Genomic DNA, 14,051 nt, shown 5'->3' with positions numbered 1-14,051 from the left:
GTCCATTGTGATGTGGCCCCGCTGCGGCGAGGCGAGGCGAGGCGAGGCGGGCACGCAGATGACGACGTGGTTTTTTTTTCATGATTGAAGCTTGAAAAGAAGATACAACCAGCAGGTTGTCGCAAGTCAACATCAAACGAATGAAACCCATCAACAGTACAGAGGTTGTGTGGTGTCAGGGGTCACATTAAATAATAAGTTTGTACGCTACAAGATTTCTGTAAACCAATTCACCGAGCATGTTTTTTTTTTATTAGTGTAACGCGTACGGCCGACATTAGAGGTCGTGGGAGCCGGTTTACCAGCGGTGACGTTCCCTGTGAAGTGAGATTTCGAGGGAGGGTTGAGCTGAGGCGACCGAGACCGCTACATAAGGTACAGGAGGCTGCGGTAACTTCCGCTTCCGGCCACTAGAGGGAGGTCTTGACCACGCCGAGGATGTATTGTCCCCCCAGAAACCACGTTTCCGACGTTCATCGGATTTCGTGAGGCGGGTGAAGCTTTGTGGTCACTCCACTTAAAGCTTTTAACAGGGAATGGGGATCCCCTCCACCTCCAGCCCCATAGGGCTGGCAGCCACAGTGCGCCAGAGCGCTCCCCACACACCAGGGGTGGTGGTGGTGTGTGGGAGGAAAGCAGAGTAATGAAGTCAATTGTAATTGTAATAAACAGGACACCGGGGTTACACCCTACTTTTTAACTGGTTTTACACTGGTTTACACTGGTTTTACGTCTCCTGTTTACAGTGTCATTAGGATCCACATGGACCACAGGGTGAGCACCTCTTGCTGGCCCCACTAACACCTCTTCCAGCAGCAGCCTTAGTTTTTCCCAGGAGTCTCCCCTCCAGGTACTGACCAGGCTGAGCTTCAGTGGGTTGCTAGTTGTGAGTTGCAGAGTGATATTGCTGCTGGCTATAAAACACATAACCACACTTTTGTATTATTTTGGGCGGACTTGCAGAGTTTTGTTTGTAGGCATTTAAAGGTGTTTCTTAGATTGAAGGATTTTATAATAACAACAACAGCAATAATAATATTATTATTTTGATATTTTGTTGTACTAAGAAAATTGAAATATTTTAATTCTATAAAATTTTGAAAAGTGCAAAAGCAAGTTAACCTTTGTTACATGAAAAAAAAATACATTGGTTATATCATTTACTTCATCGTCTCCGGCAGTTAATGTTTTTTTTTTCTAGTTGTGTCTGTTTTCTCTTGTACTGCTCCTCTAGTTGTATTTGCATTTGTCAATTCTTTCTACATTTAATAAAAAATAAAAAAAGGAAGTCTATTTCTCTATTTCAATATTCTGTCTCCTGTTTTGTAATTCTGGCGTTTCAATTAAAACCTATTTTTTTTAAAAAAAGGAGCTGCGCAAGTTGATGTTAGCTTCCAGGGGAAGTATATTAAATGATTCGGTCCCCGCAAAAGACAGCAATGACAACTCTACACAGTCGGTTTCAGTCTTTATTTTATTCCTTTACTTATCAGCAGCCATATCAGCAGCTGCAACTCACAGCTGGCAACCTGCTGAAGCCCAGCAGTGTAAGCCTGGCCAGTACCTGGAGGGGAGACTCCTGGGAGAGCTGAGGCTGCTGCTGGAAGAGGTGTTAGTGGGGGCCAGCAGGGGGCGCTCACCCTGCGGTCTGTGTGGGTCCTGATGCCCCAGTATAGTGACGGGGGACGCTACACAGTTAAAAGGCGCTGTACTTCGGATGAGACGTCAAACCGAGGTCCTGACTCTCTGTGGTCATTAAAAACCCCAGGGTGTCTCTCGAGAAGAGTAGGGGTGTTACCTCGGTGTCCTGGCCAAATTCCCCCCTGGTCTTTACCCATCATGGGCTCCTGATAACCCCCCTCTCTGAACTGGCTCCATCCCTCTGCTCTCCTGCCCACTGAGAGCTGGGGTGTGGGAAGCGGACTGGCGCCTCATCCAGGTGGGGGTACACACTGCTGGGGGTGGAGGGGATCCCCATTACCTGTAAAGCGCTTTGAGTGGAGTGTCCAGAAAAGCGCTATATAAGTGTAAGCAATTATTATTATTATCCAAAACCTGTCAATCGCGAACAAACGGCTGGGTCACTGTTGAGTGACACCGGAGGCCCGGGTTCGAATCCCCAGGGGTGGAGTTTGACCTGAAACAACAGCAGCGAGAGCTACATTATTATTATTATTATTAACACTTATCTTATGTGTGCATACGTTTGGCTGAAGCAATTATTTGCAGGTGGGGATCTTATTTTTGTTGTGGTATTAGATTCTTTAGCAGCTGATTGTCTGTATATTATGGTGCACTGTTGTTATAATACTGCCGTATATGTTATTTATTTGTGAGCTCTTGGTGTGCAAGACAAAATCCTACAGGGGCCAAAACGGTTAATTCAACTCAATCAATAAACCCTTTCAACAAACGATATCTTCTTGTCTTGAAACACACCCGACTTTCTCACGATCATTTCCAAAAACACAACAGTCCCACGCCTGTGCCAATGACGCGCTAAAAACCCCGAGAGCATGCTGGGAAGTAGGAGGGGCCTTGGCCAGCAATCGCCCACTCGATGACGTCACCGGGAAAGGCGGAGGAGGTGGCGGTGAGAAAGTTTTTTTAATTTTTTTTTGTGGCGGTGAGAAAGTCCCGTGCTTTTGTCTGATCAAAAGAAAGTTCGGGGAGATTGAAGAGGCTTCTGGGGAAAACGGAGTGAGACTCTGTTGAGAGGGAGGGCATGCCCGGACTTGTCCGACAGGAAGCCGATGCGGCACAAAACAGGAGCTGTTTATAGGCGAGCTGATCCTCAGTACACAGGAAACGGTGATACGCAGGAGGGGGGGGCTGTAGGAGAATAATGAGCAAAGGAATTGTGTCGTAGTGTTTGGATAACAAGATGCATGACCTCATTCGCCAAGTGCCCTAGGTGGACTGTGCTGCTCAACTGTTATCAACGCCCTGTTTTATTACAAATTGCCCGTTAAACCTAGAATATTCCATTGTGCAGTCACTGTAGCTCCTATTGTAACAGGACTGTTCTACTGCACTGGGACTGTAGCCCCCAGTGTAACAGGACTGTCCTACTGCACTGGGACTGTAGCCCCCAGTGTAACAGGACTGTCCTACTGCACTGGGACTGTAGCCCCCAGTGTAACAGGACTGTCCTACTGCACTGGGACTGTAGCTCCTATTGGAACAGGACTGTTCTACTGCACTGGGACTGTAGCCCCCAGTGTAACAGGACTGTCCTACTGCACTGGGACTGTAGCTCCTATTGGAACAGGACTGTTCTACTGCACTGGGACTGTAGCCCCCAGTGTAACAGGGCTGTTCTACTGCACTGGGACTGTAGCCCCCAGTGTAACAGGACTGTCCTACTGCACTGGGACTGTAGCTCCTATTGGAACAGGACTGTCCTACTGCACTGGGACTGTAGCTCCTATTGTAACAGGACTGTTCTACTGCACTGGGACTGTAGCTCCTATTGTAACAGGACTGTCCTACTGCACTGGGACTGTAGCCCCCAGTGTAACAGGGCTGTTCTACTGCACTGGGACTGTAGCCCCCAGTGTAACAGGACTGTCCTACTGCACTGGGACTGTAGCCCCCAGTGTAACAGGACTGTCCTACTGCACTGGGACTGTAGCTCCTATTGGAACAGGACTGTCCTACTGCACTGGGACTGTAGCCCCCAGTGTAACAGGACTGTTCTACTGCACTGGGACTGTAGCTCCTATTGTAACAGGACTGTTCTACTGGACTGGGAATGTAGCCCCTATTGTAACAGGACTGTTCTACTGCACTGGGACTGTAGCCCCCAGTGTAACAGGACTGTTCTACTGCACTGGGACTGTAGCCCCCAGTGTAACAGGACTGTTCTACTGCACTGGGACTGTACTTTTCAGACGTAAAGTTTTTCGCCATCCTCTGCCAGTAAGTTGGTGTTGTTTTCAAGAACATTCCAGAATCTGGAGGTTTCAGCAGAGACTGCAGAGCGCAGTTGCTATGGAAAATTCCACTGCATCGATCAGCGGCCCTCCCCCACACGGCTCCCAGCAGCCCTCGCTGCCAGACCGCAGCAGAGCCGCAGTGCTGCAGCAAAGCTGGAGCCTGGAATGTTCCAGGCGGTGATAAGTGTTCCCAACGACCATAAACCATCAATTTTGTAACCGCTTCATCCGATTCAGAGTCGTGGGAGGAGCCTATCCCAGTATGCAACGGGCACAAACCAGCATACACCCTTGTCAGCAGTGCATTACACAATAATAATAATAATAATAATAATAATAATAATAATAATAATAATAATAATTAATAATAATAAATATAGCGTGTGTTTGGCTGAGGAGCCAATAGTGTGAAGCTACCATCGGTGGGATTATGACTGAACGCCACTAAGTCAGAATCCCGCCTAAACGCTAATATGATAATAAATAATAATATAATAAATAATAAGTGTAGTCATAAAGCACAGTGAAAGCAACACAAAATAGCGTCGCGGATTCATTAAGTGAAACCATTGCATCCTGGTTTGTGGGGTTGGTCGTGAAAAGATACATTCCCGATATTTCTGCCCGACACGGCAGATTTCTGACCCCAGCTCTAAGTGGATTCAATTTCCGCCAAACGTCTCCCTCCACCCCACACAAAGGCGCCAGCTGTGCTTTGCGAGGTTATATTTTGGGACTGTTGTCCTCGTTGCAGGAGGCGCGGCGCTGCTGGTCAATGAGTCATCGGTGACATTGAAAAGTTCTGCCGTGAGAGAGGCAACAAGTTATTAATAATAAATAAGAGTGGCTTCTCTAAGCCTTGATGCTGCCGGTAGGTTTTGAGAAGTGACGTGTTTTAAATCTATTATTATTATTATTGATCACAAATCGTAGTCATCTGCCAATCATACAAGACAGCTAGGGATTAACTGTCAATTAACGGAACGAGTAAAGGTTTATTTCCAGGCTGAAAAGAGAAGAAGAAAAAACACAACGTTTCGGCTGTGGAGTCTTCTTCGAAACATTGTGTTTCTTCTGTTTTCAGCCTGGAATAAACCTTTACTCGTTCCGTTAATAATTGATATTTTTGTCTTGTTTTTTTTTTTCAACTTTCCGTGAGTAATGCGTACAAATTCAGATTATGTGATAGCTCATCGTATATAGATATATTTTAATTCGCAGCTGTTAGAATTGTTAGATAGTTTAATTCCTTATTCAAGGAGCAATGACGTCAAGTACCCCCGCGCGTGGGGGACGTGCTGGACGCCGTGTTCTCGCGAGGCGCACGAGGGGTCAGCGGGGGGGTCAAAGGGCGTGTTACCCGCCTGACTTTTTTTTGAGTAAAAAAAAACACGCAAATGACCATCATTAGGGAACAAAAAGTCAAATTCCCTGAGTAACGTGGCAAAACACTACTTTGGACATTAATGTGACTGACATGAGGATATGTTGGGGGCCGAGGTGTCGATTTCGGAAGCACACTCGATCGTTTTTCGGTGGGCTGGTGAGGATTTTGGACGATGCGTTTTTTAAACTTTACAGTGGAAATGCCATAGTACTTATACTCCCATCGAAAACACGAAAAAAGAAGGTAAAAAAAAGCACCACGGACACATGTAATCCCCCACTTGACGTGTTTAGGTTTGTAATTGTCTGCGGCTTCGTATTTGTTCCTTGTCTCGTTTTTGTTCGCTTTTCTGTTCTAGAAATGGTTTCTCCTTTCTCTGTACCGCTGCTCAATAAAACTTGGGGAGGGAAAAATCACGTTTGAATGGGGGAATCACAACGTGATGTGATTGAATTCGGTAATCAGGGTGCTTATAATGCACGTTTCCTCTGGCAATTCTGGTTTAAAAGATTATGCGGGCGGGGAATTTTCAGTCTACATAAAATACGTCATTACAGCATCGATATTTTGGGTATGTAATGCGTACGTTGCAGTATATTTCTTTTGAGGGCCAAGTAATAGGTTAATTCCACGCTGCAAAAAAAAAAAAAGAAAACACAACGTTTCGGCCGTATATTTCTTTTGTCTACCCCGAACTTTATCGCACAAAACACATTTCACATGAGGTACGCGGTCTAAGAAATGATCAGACTGTCAAAGTTTTTTTAAAAAAAAGCTTTCCAAATGAGGTGATTGTCCATTATCGATCAGCAGCCAAGTGTATGACGGGGCAGGATTTGCACAATGAAAGAGCCCTTCCACGTTTCAGTATAGACACACTTCTTAAGTTTCACTATTGAGCTACTGCAGCGGGTGGAAAAGTTGCTGTTCTAATCGACTCCCCCCGCTGGCCTTTAGGACGGCAACGCGACGCGTGATTGGCTGAGGCTGGACCCCAACCCCTCCCCTTTTTCTAGCTGGTTCGAACTGGTTCAGACAGCTCGAGGAAGTCGGTCACCTCTCCCCCCCCCCCCTCGTTCCCAACGGTCACCGTCTCTTTTCTTTGTATTACTCCGCGTAGACCCCCCCCCCTCGGTGATTCCAGTTAATTCCAGTTTTTTTTTATTTTTCTTTTGTTAAAAAAAACAAAAGCCTGAATAGATAAGAAATAGAGTAGAACTGCGAAATGGGGTTTCTGATTCATATCATACTTTTTCTTTGATTGCTTTGTGTAAAGATATTGAGGTGTAAGAGTTTCCGTATGTTGTTATTAAAAAAAAAAACAGCATTTTCTTCCTCCGCCGACCGAATAACGAAATATTCACCATTGTCTTCAAGTATACTATAAAATATGAAACTAGTGATTTATCTTATTATTTACCATTGACGTGTTTATAGTACATAACAGGACAGACAAAGGAATCTCTTGTCTAAACTCGAGAATTTTTGTGTTGTTTTCGCCACATTTTTCACCCCGGTTAATTTTTTTTAAACTGGGGAAACTGGCTTTTGGACACACTGGGACACATGAAAACCCGTTTAAAATGATCACATTCACAACACAGAACATTCAAAACGGTCGTTTAACCTTTTAAAAACGGATTTAGCACAAATGAGGACCCACATAACGCTGAATAACCCTCTTCTTCAAACCGTTTTGAACGATTTTTCAATCTTCTTATTATATTATTATTATATATCTTATTATTATATTCTCATTCTTTTGTGTGAAGAAATCTATTGTTAAAATTGGTAACGTTTATCAAACGCAGTCATTTGTGTGCGTGTGGGGGGGGGGCACTAATTACTCTCCCGCTCTCTGCGGTTGCGGAAGGATATTGGAAGGTAGTGGTGCGACGCAGCCCATGTCTATAAATACGCGTGCGCCCGCAGCCCTCGCTCAGATTGCCGGGCGATGGGAGGCAGCGGCGGAGGGAGCAGGAAGGCGAGCAGCCCGATCACCCCGATCACGTGACTCCGGGGTGCGCGCGCTTCGGGCGCGTCAGGTTTGTTGGTCTCGAGCAGGCGGTGTAGGTCAGGTGAAATGGCGGATCAAAAATGACGACAGACGCAGCAGGGTAAAAACAAACAAAAAAATTGACAATGGGTGAGGTTATTTCCTCTTCTTTTTCAGGATATTTGGAATATAAGTGTTGGAAGTTCAGGAGACCGGGGCGAGGGCTGGGGATATCTCTAGGGGAGGAACAGCCCCTTAAAACTTGTGACCGTAAGCAAGTGTTTAGCGGGGAAGGAGTTAAAATCTCGCTTTTGCCATTTAAGATGTGACCGGTCTTTAATCGCTAGAGAGAAGCCGAATCAGATTTTCTGCCAGTACCACGTCTAAAGCTTTCTATGCTGGTGAAAAGGCAGGGCGGTGGCCGTTTTCAAGTGGAAGAGCTGTGGGTGTCTTATTTTACAGGTTGTAAAAGCCTTGGGAAAAGAGTTACAAAAGATGACTGAAAAGCCAATGTCTCCGTGAGTGAGTTGTGGAGGGGGGGAGGCATCGTCCTCCTCATCGGGGTTTTGTTTTGATAACATCCAGAAGTTCTCAAGGTATCAGAAAGACGAATTTGAGGTAACTATCGCTGTGGGCTTGCTCGATGCTTCGCAAGTAAGAAAGCAGGGGGAAACGGCATTTTAATTCAGTAAAACAGTGATTTAAGGCTGGTGATGTGCGGAGGATATTCGCTGTGTGTGTGGGGAGGGGGGGTTACTGATCTATATCAGCTATTTCTTTCAAGGATATTGTGATTGCTCTCCAAAGCCGAGATACTTGATGAGAGGAATTTCCCCAAAGTATGGTAAAAATGTCTCTCCTAAGCATGCAAATCCAGACATCGACTGTGACGAAAGTATATTGAGCAATTCAGTGACATGCTCTTGTTTAAAGCTTGTGAATGTGCTCTTGTCTTTGTGGGGTTGTCCTGGATCTGTGGTGTGGGGGCTGGGGGGGGGGGGAGATTTACACAACACTATCTTAGCCTTTTCACAGATCAGAGCCGCTCTGCTGTACAGGGCATGGAAATTTCCAGACAGGGGCTGAGCATGCTCAGTTCGCAACAGGGGGCGTGGCCTCCCTTGGCCCCTGGTGTTGATTGACAAGAGGGGAGGAGGAGCCACTGTGTGCTGGGAGGAGACAGAGAGGGGGCGCGTCCAGCCCTTGGGCATGACCACCTGGAGGTGCCCCTCTGAGGGGCGCAGTTGATCGCAGGGCCTTGGTTGTAACCGACCAAGCCTTGCGGGTTTGGCATGAAGCAGGTCGGCCGGTTCCGGTTCTGGCCTCAGGAGTCCTGGAGTTGATCCTTTTCGGCCATTTGGGGCATCTGTAGTGGCTACAGCAACAGCATCATCAGTGTCCTGCAGTTTAAAGCGATCTGATAACCCAGTCAAGTGGTGGTGTGACCTCAGGGAGGACTTGGTCACTCAGCTTGGGCCCTGCATGGTGACTGTTTTAATGAGAGCCAGGATTACCATGGAAACGAGAGAGGATGCATCTACTTGAGACGCCATGCGAATGTGGCTTGATTTAATGGAGAGCCTTTTAGCCCAAACCCGTTCGAAAAGGGGCCTTTTCATGGTTCGGTTGTGCAGCTGTTATCCGAGATTCCACAAGCCTGTCAGCCCCCCGATGGAAGCTAACCTGAGGAAATTGCCTTCTCTTTTTACTGTTAACTTTTAAAGGGTCCCTTGATTGGACTCGACATGCTTTGTGATAATGAAATTGGGCTGGTGGATAATGTTTGGTGGCCCTGTTACGATTCATAAGCCATGCACGTTAGTTTGACTTAAGAGACTTGAACTGGCTTACTTCATAGTTGTAATTGTTCTGTACCCCTATGATTGACCATCTGTAAAACTGTAGATGCTCTCATCAGGTTGCTGTTTGACCAGGTGGGAGTTTTATTTATACTGTTTGGCCACTGGATGGCAGTCATGCAACATTCTTTTGCAGATAGTAATGTAAACAAAGAACTTTGTTAAATAATTTAACCTAATCAAATTCTGTGTATTTACCATTGTATAAAGGAGTAATTCAGGATTTTTTTGTACAATAAGGTATTGATGCCTCTTATCTACTAAACAGCTGTGGTTAACAAAAGCTGTTTTTTACCTCTGAGCTGCAACTTTATCCAGCCATCAGGATATTCCTTAGTTTAATTACACTTAGACTGTATTCTGGCTTTATAAAATGATCTTGCTTTTTATTGCACTTTACTCGGCGAAAAGCTTTTCCATGCTATTTAGTTTTTTAAAATTTCTTCGGATCCTGTTAACTTTTATTATAGCTGGATTTGACTTGAATGTGTATTCATATTTTTCCCCACGATCCCCCTACTGTGATGTGCACTGTAGGAACATTTTCCTCCTGAGCTGGATATGATCAAGCTTCACTCTAAGTCCATGTGATTTAGATGGGTTGTTGAACCTGTGTATTATTACTAGTCTTGGCTGATACAACCTTGCCAGTGTCTGGAAAGATCTGCCCCACTGACCAGTAGTCCTGGAGTAATGTTAACTTCAGTGTATCCTGAATCCTAGATTTGTAAAAGGAGTACTCACAGCTCCTCATCAGGTGTGACACCTAGCAATCATGATACTTGTGTATTTAACCCCTTTTTTCCTTTCAGGGATGTAAACAAAATAAGTTAAAATATTAAAGATTAAATTAAGTTTGTGGTGTAGAATGTCATTATTTTGGGAGGAGCGGGAAATCTTAATTCCTAGGTCCCTCTCGGTGAGCCATGGATTGGAGTCTTTATTTTTCACCAAGGAAAAGGCTGCAGTAGATGTCAAGTTTAGGTAAAGTATTTTTCATAAAACGATTAAAGATGGGTAATTGAAGGTATAAAGGTTAAGATGGTAAGCATGTACAAGATGTATTCTGTGAGCAAGTGCTGAATTGTAGTGCCAAGGTGTGATGTTGAATTGTATCAATGTATACAAACCTATTCCTCTAAGCTTTTTTTTTAAAAAAAATCTGATTTAATGACACTAGATAGCCAAAAGCTGTTGCAAAGTCTTGGAATACAGACCAATATCCTGTGAACCCTTAGGTTTTAAAATGCTTCTGAAGTTGAAACTAACCATTTAGTAACAATTCTGCTCCCCAGACCATTGGGAATCCATTAGTATGGTTCTGTCTGATGTCTATAGTGAGACTGTGCTGCAACTAACCCGCTCAATGACTCGGATGTGTATGTATCTTACCCTGTAGTGACATTCAACGATTGCATTAGGTGCTCAGAGCACATGCTGTTTGTATTTTAAAAGCTCATTGTAGGGATGGTTCTGTATCCCTACGTAACGGGTAGAGTTGGAGAGTCTTCAACCTGAAGCAGTTCTAGCTCCTGATGGTCGGGAGGATAAGATCTGCATGACGGTGGATATAAATGTCCCACTGTAAGAGAACACAGACTAAAAAGAGAAATTTGATTTTTCACTTCCCAGCTGTAACCAGCAGGTGGGGTTAAAGGTCACTTATTAAAACCCCGTAATGAGCTTTCAGACCTAGCATGAGTCTTCATTAGTTTACTATAGCCTAGCCTTTGGTTGAGTGCAGGAGGTCTAGGAAAGGCTGATCTTAATCACTATAGGATAATTGGACTGTGGATCATAAACTCTGAGAATTGTTTTAATTGAAGGTTACAGTTTAGATCACTTGTATCTTACTGGACAGTAAGAAATGTCCCTCGAGCAGTTGGCCAAATGACCGCAATCTTGTTATAATGTATCATTTATGCTGGAAAAAGAAGTACCCGATGGAGGATACCAGTTAATTGAAAACTTTTCCCATTTAAGAGCACCACACTGGGAAAATTAGGCCATGACTGCCCTTTATTTCCACAGTCATGTGAAAAACTGGAATTCCTAATGTAGACTAGGAATATAGTACTGGGCGAAAAGTTTAATTGGTTTGATGGTTTTTCTGTGAACTACTGGTCCCTTTACCTTTGAGGTATAAACTAACATTACTAGGAAGGGTGAAAATCTCGAAAACTGGTTAAAGGAAGATCAAAATGTTTTTATGTGAAAGGAACACTTAGTTACATGTTGCCCTTGAGATTTTCTTTCCAGGTACAGATAACGCAGATAGGAGAGTTATTAAAATATTGATACTTAAATTGTTAACCAACCGTATTCAATTTTGAATGTCCTTGAAAAATGTATGGTTCATCAGGGTTTGATGTATGTGGTTCTGTGGGTGTTACTAATAGACATAACCTCAGTATTTTTAGGATGATTTTGGAATAGATGGGATTTGCTTATTTTAAAAATAGTTACAAATCTTGATCCTGGGTTGTGAGCTCTTTATAATATTAATTGGTCATTAATGCAAACAAGTAAAAACAGGTATTTCACAGGCTTTAATTTTAATTGGTCCAATTAGTCACTGCATGTGGCAGTAGACTTGTTCTGAATTTTAACCACGGTAGGGATCCTTTGCATTAAATGTTTAAGCTAGACAACAGTTAATATTTAAAGCTTTAGACTGTTTTAATTAGCTTCAAGCATTTACAAATTTTTACAGGTAATGTCAAATTTTGCAAACATCATTCCTTTCTTCCAGCTAACCGATTACAATCTGAAGGTTTTCTGATTAATCAGTTACATGCAGATTAAATTTAGGCTTTGTACATTCAGTGATTAACTACGTTTAGAGCTCCAGCCATTAGTGGAAATGTTTCACTGATCTCCAATTGGCTTATCTCTTAACAGTGGCATCCTTATAAGTTAATGTTATTTACTTCAGTAAATTGACATGCTTTTGATGCAACTGATCGAGTCTCAAGTTGAGTTGCAATTAGCTTTCAGAATACACTGAATGTTATGTTCAGTTCTCAACTAAGCATTGTCACTAGAGCTTTGAGCTTGGATGAAATACTGCTGGATAATGTGGGAGCAGGCTTCCTGCCATTTAAATTAATTAAAATAACATTTAAATAGCTGTGAAGAAAACGGATGTCTGACGGGCAACTTTTCGTCACAAAGGTAAGATCCTTAGTGTTCTGAAGTCTTCTTGGAAAGGAAAATGCATCCTGCTTCAGAATAGCCATTGAAGGTTTTCCTGCAATAGTTCAGTGCTCTTCAGTCTGGGAGAAGTCGATGTCCACGAAGGTATCTGAGCATTTAAAATCAACTGGTTTCCTGCCTTTTTTTATGGAGTCCTGAATTACGTGACAGATGGGAAGGATGAAAATGGTTTTAAAATGTCTTCAATTCTTTCATGATAAATGGGTATATGAACGTAAATAATTCCAAACTTAAATGGTTTATCAATTGTTTAGATCAGGGGTAGCTATAGTTAACCCTTGTGTCGGATGTTATGTGCTTGGTTACATAGACAGTCTCTGAATCCCTCTCTTTTGAGACTAGTAGTTTAATGTTGGGAGTCCCTCTGCTCTCCTGAGTCTGGACTCCATGTTTCCAGCTCTCTGTGGATAATCCCTGGCTCTGTTGGGAAGAGATGAAGTCTTAGCCCTTCAGTGTTATAAATAAAGTGATCAAGTTTAAAATTAACATTCCCTGTTGTAGTCGAGTGACATTTTTCTGGCTAGAAGCTGGCTGACCGGCTTTTATCTGCAGCTTTGAAATTTGAGCAGTGATGTGATATCTAATGCTTTGTAACTGTTAATAGAACATATCTTGATTTATTATTCACTTGGGAAAAATTGGACGCCTAGAAGGTAAACTTTAAGTCTTGCATTTATAGATCTGTATATTTTGTGCAGTGTATTGCAATCTTGATTGCTTCATGTAGTTTTCAGGTATCCATTAGGTCTTTATAAGTCCAAATTTATAATTGGGGTTGTTATAGAATGCAGCACTTCAAAGCTGGGGTGTCTTTAATACTGCCCCCTACTTAGTGCAGAAAGATTGAGTCTTCCTTCACTGGATTTCATGTTCACCATCAATGAGCTTTTTATCAACAAAATTCTGTTTTGACAGTTGAAAATTAATTTCAGATTTGACGTTAATGTATCGTAGTTAAAAGCTCATGTCTCCTTCAATTTGCTTACCTTCCTGTAAGTCAATTTGGTTTTTGGTTCAGTGTGCAATCGACAGGTGTCTTTATCGGTAGGTGAATTGGGAGAAATCGTTTAAGTGTTTAGTATGGCTTTGGTTTAAGGTTTGATAAAGAATCTGGTTTATTCCTAAGAAAACAGTGTTACTACATGTGACTTCCCTTCTCTGGCTAAATCATTCTTTAAAACTGGATTCAAAATTAACAAGAGATGTCAAACAGGTAAAATTTCTTCAAGTGGCTTAAAATTTAGAACATTTAAAATAGTGTAGCTCACTACTCTAAAAAAACTCAATCCCTTTGGGATAATCTTCCAGGTTAATGTTTTATTAATATTCTCTTATGAACGAATTCCCCACTTCAGTTTAATTGGCTTTTCGTTCCAGAGGTTAGATTTCAGTGTGTTTATTATTGAGTGAAAACGAAATTGGAGAAATCTACCCAAAGCACTTAAAATGGGTTAAATGAGTTGTTTTTACACGGTTTCGGTGAAGCCTGAGTCAATTTACTAAATGGTCTTTAGAAGTTTGCAGACTTCATTTTACATCCGAAAGTCTTGAGCAAGTGAGGATTGAATCGGGTTTATTTCTAAGAAACTGATGGTGTTACTGCTAGATGTGTCCCCCTACTGTGGATAAAACATACAAATTAAATCAATTAACAA

General features: G+C 42.9%; 1 long non-coding RNA gene across 1 annotated transcript; it reads left to right on the top strand.

Moving 5' to 3' along the window:
* Positions 1 to 7,281: 7,281 nt before the first annotated feature.
* LOC107075888 (uncharacterized) lies at positions 7,282 to 10,035 on the top strand. Its single transcript, XR_011182365.1, has 2 exons — positions 7,282 to 7,370; positions 7,784 to 10,035. It is a non-coding gene; the product is annotated as an uncharacterized lncRNA (long non-coding RNA).
* The last annotated feature ends 4,016 nt before the right edge of the window (positions 10,036 to 14,051 follow it).

This window comes from Lepisosteus oculatus, chromosome 18 (genome assembly GCF_040954835.1).
Source record: "Lepisosteus oculatus isolate fLepOcu1 chromosome 18, fLepOcu1.hap2, whole genome shotgun sequence".
Taxonomy (NCBI): domain Eukaryota; kingdom Metazoa; phylum Chordata; class Actinopteri; order Semionotiformes; family Lepisosteidae; genus Lepisosteus; species Lepisosteus oculatus.
This window is presented reverse-complemented; position numbering and strand designations above follow the sequence as displayed.